This window comes from Labeo rohita, chromosome 13 (assembly GCF_022985175.1).
Source record: "Labeo rohita strain BAU-BD-2019 chromosome 13, IGBB_LRoh.1.0, whole genome shotgun sequence".
NCBI classification, from domain to species: Eukaryota; Metazoa; Chordata; class Actinopteri; order Cypriniformes; family Cyprinidae; genus Labeo; species Labeo rohita.
This window is the reverse complement of record NC_066881.1, coordinates 8,182,367-8,188,986: the sequence shown is the minus strand read 5'-3', so window position 1 is coordinate 8,188,986 and position 6,620 is coordinate 8,182,367. Positions and strand designations below refer to the sequence as shown.

Here is a 6,620-nt window from a genome sequence, read left to right as displayed (position 1 = left end):
TTTTTTAGAAAATGACCAATCGTTTCACTAATTAAGACCCTTATTCTTTGGCTGGGATTGTGTAGAGTCCTTTGAAGCTGCATTGAAACTGCAATTTGGAACTTCACCCCACTGATCCCCGCTGAAGTCCACTATATGGAGAAAAATCCTGGAATGTTTTCCTCAAAAATCTTAATTTTTTCTGTAACTAAGCTGCTGGGTCATTTTTATTGCTAGGTTATTTTTTCTACCTAACCACTGGGTTGAGCCTGTCTCTGATGAAACAACCCCAGCTGTTGAGTTACAGTCAGAGCACAGGCTTTTTGCGTCCTCTGCAGAAAATCGGTTCTCAGCCGTGCACTTCTTCAGCGAAATAAGTTTGCAAACATTTTATTTAATTTATAAAGTCTTTCCTGTGCTGTAAATTATATTATTTTATACAACACAACATACAAGAACAAGATGTCAGTCACCTGCGTGATGGAAACGCCTTGCATAACATAAACTTATATATATATTCGTTATAATACTGAATTTGATTTGATGTTACAATATGTTCTCTAATCTCAGTACTGTTTGTTTATGGGCAGATTATGGAGTCAGGCACGGCATCTTTCAGTTATGAGTGAAACGCGAGGCGGCGGTCTGAGGTTCGTACTTCCCTCGGCGAACAGCAGCCCATCACAGGCTCTGATTTCGCCGACACACCGGCACAAGAATCAGCACTACTATGATGAAAAGTGATTACAGAGAATAACTGAATACACTAAAATTAAAATGCTATTTTTAAATGTTACATTTTATTTCTAAAATGATTGTTTAACAAGTTTAATGGTATGTAATATTGTAAACTATGCTGTATTCAACCAAATAAATTCAATTTGTCTTATATTTTTGTCCATGGATGTTCTTGCTTAATGATAAATGTTTATTTATTTATTTATTTATTTTTGTGTGTGATTTTTAATTTCCAGCCCATTTTAAGCCAACAATATAATAATTTTGAACCAATAGTTGACTTAAATAAAATAACCTAGCATGTTTGGTAAAAACATTTAACCCAACCAGATGGGTCGAAATAACCCAGCATGTGTTCTGTTCAATATTTACCCAGCACTGGGTTGCCAAATGACCCAAGGTATTTATATTGTATATATATACAGTTGAGGTCGGAAGTTTGCATCCCCCTTTCAGAATCATTAATGCTAATTATTTTTACCAAAATAGGAGGGATCATACAAAATGCATGTTATTGTTTACTTAATACTGACCTGAGTAATATATTTTACATAAATGTTTACATATAGTCCACAAGAGAAAACAATAGTTGAATTTATAAAAATGACCCTGTTCAAAAGTTTACATACACTTGATTCTTAATACTGTGAATACCTGAATAGTCCACAGCTGTGTTGAGTGAGTCCCTTGTTTGTCCTGAACAGTTAAACTGCCCACTGTTCCTCAGAAAAATCCTTCAGGTCCCACAAATTCTTTAGTTTTCCAGCATTTTTGTGTATTTGTACTTTCCAACAATGACTGTATGATTTTCCATCTTTTTATACTGAGGACAACTGAGGGACTCAAATGCAACTATTACAGAACGTTCAAATGCTCACTGATGCTCCAGAAGGAAAGACGATACAATAAGAGCCAGGGGTGAAAACTTTTGACAGAATAGAGATGTGTACATTTCTCTTATTTATATCATTTAGTACTACCCTACAAAAGATACAGAAGATACTTACATGTTTCCCAGATGACAAAATACGTTAACTGTACCCTGATCTTCAAATTCCAAAAGTTTTCACCCCCAGCTCTTAATGGATCATTCTTCTTTCTGGAGCATCAGTGAGCATTTGAACCTTCTGTAATAGTTGCATATGAGCCCCTTAGTTGTTCTCAGCCCACAAAAATTCTGGAAAACCAAAGAATTTGTGGGACTGGACTTGGGATATGAACACAGGGATGAACACAGTATTAAGAATCGAGTGTATGTAAACTTTTGAACGGGGTCATTTTTATAAATTCAACAATTATTTTCTCTTGTGGACTATACGTAAACATCTTTTATGTGAAATATCTTAGTCAGGTCAGTACTAAATAAACAATAACATACATTTTGTATGATCCCTTTTATTTTGGTCAAATAATTAACATTTTTAATGATTCTGAAAGGGGGATGAAAATTTTTGACCTCAACTGAATACACACACACATACATACACACTGATATACTGGTATTTACAATTTACCATTTTTCAGTCTCTCTGTCCAGTATATAACTCTGAATTAAATCTCTCAAACAAAGATCTACTGTGATTGTTTATTAAAACTAACTGGAAAAGCATATCTTCTCTACACAGATCTGATCAGTGGAAAAGTGTTGCTCCCCTCTTCCTCTACGTTCTTCTCTGGTGTTATTGGGTGGATATTTTCCTGGTAATGGTGATTAATACTCTTCCCCTGTATTACATCCAGATCTGCCTGCAGACACGAACAATAGTCTTAAACACAGGTCTAGCTTTGGCTTCCCCATCCACCACTGTTCTAAGCCTAAATGAACCACCGGTCACAGCTCACATCATTTGGACAAGCACCATAGCCGTGAGCAAGTCCCTAACTGCAAACGTCACACAACACCAGCCGCAGGAAATGACCAAACCCTGCATGCAGCTAAAAATAAGGCTCGTTGTTAGAGGAGAATAGGACCAGGAAGGCGGCAAAGTACAGCAAATATTATTCCTATTCAACCGCTGCTCGACCACAGCACTGTTTTGGGAGTGGATTGGGGGGATAAAAAGCAGCAAAAAAGAAAAGAGCGGGGGCTGATGGGATAGAGAAGGGTGAAAAGAAAGGCCTCACATAGAGTGCTGGAAATCTGACAAAACAAACTATGAGAAATAAGAAGGGGGAGTGAAAAGGAAGAGGGCGGAAACGAGCGAAAGGAAGAAAAAAAAGCTGCCTCGCTCACACTGACACAGCTGAAGACGCTGTAAAACCTCAAAAACCTGGAGAGCAGCGGCGCAAATAAAAGCGACTTTACACTGGAGAGCCCAGAAAATTGTCTGCTCGCCCCTGCCGTTCTGTCGTTTTGGGTTTCTCAGTGGCTTGGTCACACTCGCTATTGTCAGAGATGGGGAAAAAAAAACTGCAGAGCTGTAATGTTGGCACGGGACCCACACCACAACCCCATCCCCCTCACCTCCCTTCCTCCCTGGCAAGCGCGAGGCAGCCTGGCACGGTGCTGAGCCCAGCCAAGAATGGAGCTCTTCGTCGCCTCACGCAATGTGGTGCGCTGAAATTTCCTGCAGTAAAAGCCTGATTGGGAAGACACCCATTAAAAACGTGTAAAGCGAGAGCACCAGGCACGGCAGCGTGCGAGAGAGCGGAGGCGCGGGATGGGGGGTGCGATGAGGAGAAACCAAAAAACGAAACCGATTCAAATCGAAGTCGACTGCTTACCCTGCCGCTGTTCTTTCGCCTTTCCATTTCACATTATTTCCTCCCTGCTTTTTCTCAAACCCTGTTTTAATTTAAATTGTGGCAAAGCTCCCTCTCGCTCGATGTGTTTCCCAAACCGAGAGCTATTTCCTGATTCACCTCCCTCTTTTATATAATTATTCCACAGGCTTGCTTTCTCTTTTATTTTTTCTATACACCTTCTCACTTCAGAATGACGTCATGGCCTCCATAGGTTCGTTGTGGCTTGGCGTGAGTCTGCAAAGGGCAAAGTTCAGCAGGAATTTGGGAGAATGTGGCAGAGAGCGAGAGAGATGAAGAGAGGGAGGGAGAGTTAGAAAGAGAGAAGCTGCCAAGTCAGTTCTGGTTCATTGAGAATTGCATGCATGGTTGTTCTCTGCACAAGCGCCCACAGTCATGTCCTCAAACAGCTACCAAGTAACAGTTGCTACTCAAATCTATAATACATCAGAGCAAACACAGAATGACATCATTTGCTAAGCATTCTGTTGTTTCAAGACACTCCTGTAGTTGACATTGACAGCTAGGGATTTAATCTATTCAGTTATTAAATTACAGTATCTTTACACACTGTTCAGCTGGACTGATTTGATGATTGTAATTACAGAGATTTTTATTGAAGCCGATTTTTGCCTCAGAGAAGAATAATAAAGTTATTGCAAATTTATTTCATAGAATTTAGACTTGTTTATTTCACAATGAGACTATATCTTGCAAACTTTATATCTCACAACTGCACCGTTATGTCTCACAATATGACTATATCTTGCAATAGTGTTTTTATGTCTTACAATTGCAACTTTTACTTTCAAGAATTCAGATGTTTGATCAAGTGTGACTTTATATCTCAAAATTACAGCTTTATTTCTCAAAATATGTAACTATATTTTTACAAAGTGATTATATCTTATATTAGTGACTTGATATCTCAAAATTGCAGCTTTATTTCTCAAAATGTTTAACTGTATTTCACAATTACAGCTTTATTTGTCAGAATTTGTGGTTATATTTCACAAAGTGGCTATATCTTACAATTGGAATTCCAATATTATTTCTAAAAACTGCAGCTTTATATCTCAAAATATGTGACTATATTTCACAAAATGACCATTTCTAACAATTGCAGCTGCATTTAAGAAAATTTGTGACTATATTTTATAAAGTTGTTATATTTCACAATTGCGACTTGATGTTTAAAAATTGCAGTTTTAATTCTCAAAATACGTTATTTCACAAAGTAACTACATCCTGCAATTGCAACTTTATTTATCAAAATTTGTGACTATATTTCACAGTGACTATATCTCAAAATTGCAGCTTTATTAATCAAAATATGTGACTAGATTTCACAAAGTGATTATATCTCGTAATTGTGACCTTATATCTCAAAATATGTGACTATTTCACAAAGTTATTTTAAAGTCATTTACTGAAGCTGATTTTTGCCTCAGAGAAGAATAGTTATTGCAACTTTATTAGAATTTAGACTTGTTTATTTTACGATGAGACTGTATCTTGCAAATGCAACTTTATATCTCACAACTGCACATTCATTTCTCAAAAATTGTAACATTATGTCTTACAATATGACTATATCTTGCAATAGTGTCTTTATATCTTACAGTTGCAACTTTTACTTTCAAGAATTCAGATGTTTGATCAGTTGTGAGTTTATATCTCAAAATATTTCTCAAAATATGTAACTATATTTCACAAAGTGACTACATTTCACAATTACAGCTTTATTTGTCAAAATTTGTGACTATATTTCGCAAAGTTATTATATTTCACAATTGCGACTTGATGTTTAAAAATTGCAGTTTTAATTCTCAAAATATGTGACTATTTCACAAAGTGACTATATTTCACAATTACAGCTTTATTTGTCAAAATTTGTGACTATATTTCGCAAAGTTATTATATTTCACAATTGCGACTTGATGTTTAAAAATTGCAGTTTTAATTCTCAAAATACGTGACTATTTCACAAAGTAACTACATCTTACAATTGCAATTTTATTTATCAAAATTTGTGACTATATTTCACAGTGACTATATCTCAAAACTGCAGCTTTATTAATCAAAATATGTGACTGTATCTCACAGTTACAGCTTTATTTATCAAAATTTGTAACTATATTTCACAAAGTGATTATATCTCATAATTGTGACCTTATCTCTCAAAATATGTGACTGTATTTCACAAAGTTATTTTAAAGTCATTTATTGAAGCCAATTTTTACAGTGACTATATCTAACAGTTGTGACATTATTATTGTTCATTTCATTTCTTAGTTTCTTCCCTTTCTACCCTTCTTTATTTTTTAACTCTTAAGGTGGAAATTGGCTTTTCATAGTCCTCCAAGTTTCATAGTGTCAAAATTCCTGTTACTACTCAAGTTGTCTCAAAATGCGGCCACGGTCTGTTCCCTGACCTGATTAATATAGCGCATAAATCCAGACAGCACAATCTAAAAGTCGGCAGCTCAAATATTTTTGGCTGGCTTTAGCAGCTACCAGCAGTTGAGGTGTAAAAGTCTGTCTGGAAACAAGTCAGTGAGTCATGCCTACAAGTTACCAAGTTGATTTAATGTGCTTGAGGAAGAACTAATGACTGTATTTGTAGGTCAATGACATTAAATCTTTAATAATGTTCAGAGCTGGTTTGAAGCACTTAATAACGTGAACTGTGTAATTTATTTAAAGGAGTCAACTATTGACTGTCATTTTAGATAACCCCTAAATGGGATGTAAAAAGGAACCAAACGATCTCTTCCTGTCTAAAAGGTTCTTGGATGGAGTAAGATGCAATGTAATGATATTCAAAAATCTGGCTACACAAAACTACTGTCAAGTACATGAAACAAAGGGCCCTGTTGTTCTCATTCATAAAAAGGCTTATAAACACAATGAAATCCTATCATTCATTGAGTCACCTAGAATATACAGCTTTCATGTTTTGGGCTTTACCTAGAAAAGTTCACCTTAATTTCAGTTATTTTCAGTGGCGGAGCCAGAGGGGTGTCCGGGGTGGCACTGGACACCCCTGACATCCGACTGGCCACCCCGGGTGTCACCCCAAAATTGTATTTGCTGCTGGCAGTTCCTGATGCTGATTGACATCTCATTTGTCTAAAGAAGTTTTTAAATTTTGCCGGCAA

The 6,620-nt window shown here is 36.4% G+C and overlaps 1 long non-coding RNA gene across 1 annotated transcript; it reads right to left on the bottom strand.

Moving 5' to 3' along the window:
• Positions 1 to 2,288: 2,288 nt before the first annotated feature.
• LOC127174700 (uncharacterized) lies at positions 2,289 to 3,671 on the bottom strand. Its single transcript, XR_007828895.1, has 2 exons — positions 3,442 to 3,671; positions 2,289 to 2,463 (listed from the first exon to the last, which is right to left on the bottom strand). It is a non-coding gene; the product is annotated as an uncharacterized LOC127174700 (long non-coding RNA).
• Between the last annotated feature and the right edge of the window lie 2,949 nt (positions 3,672 to 6,620).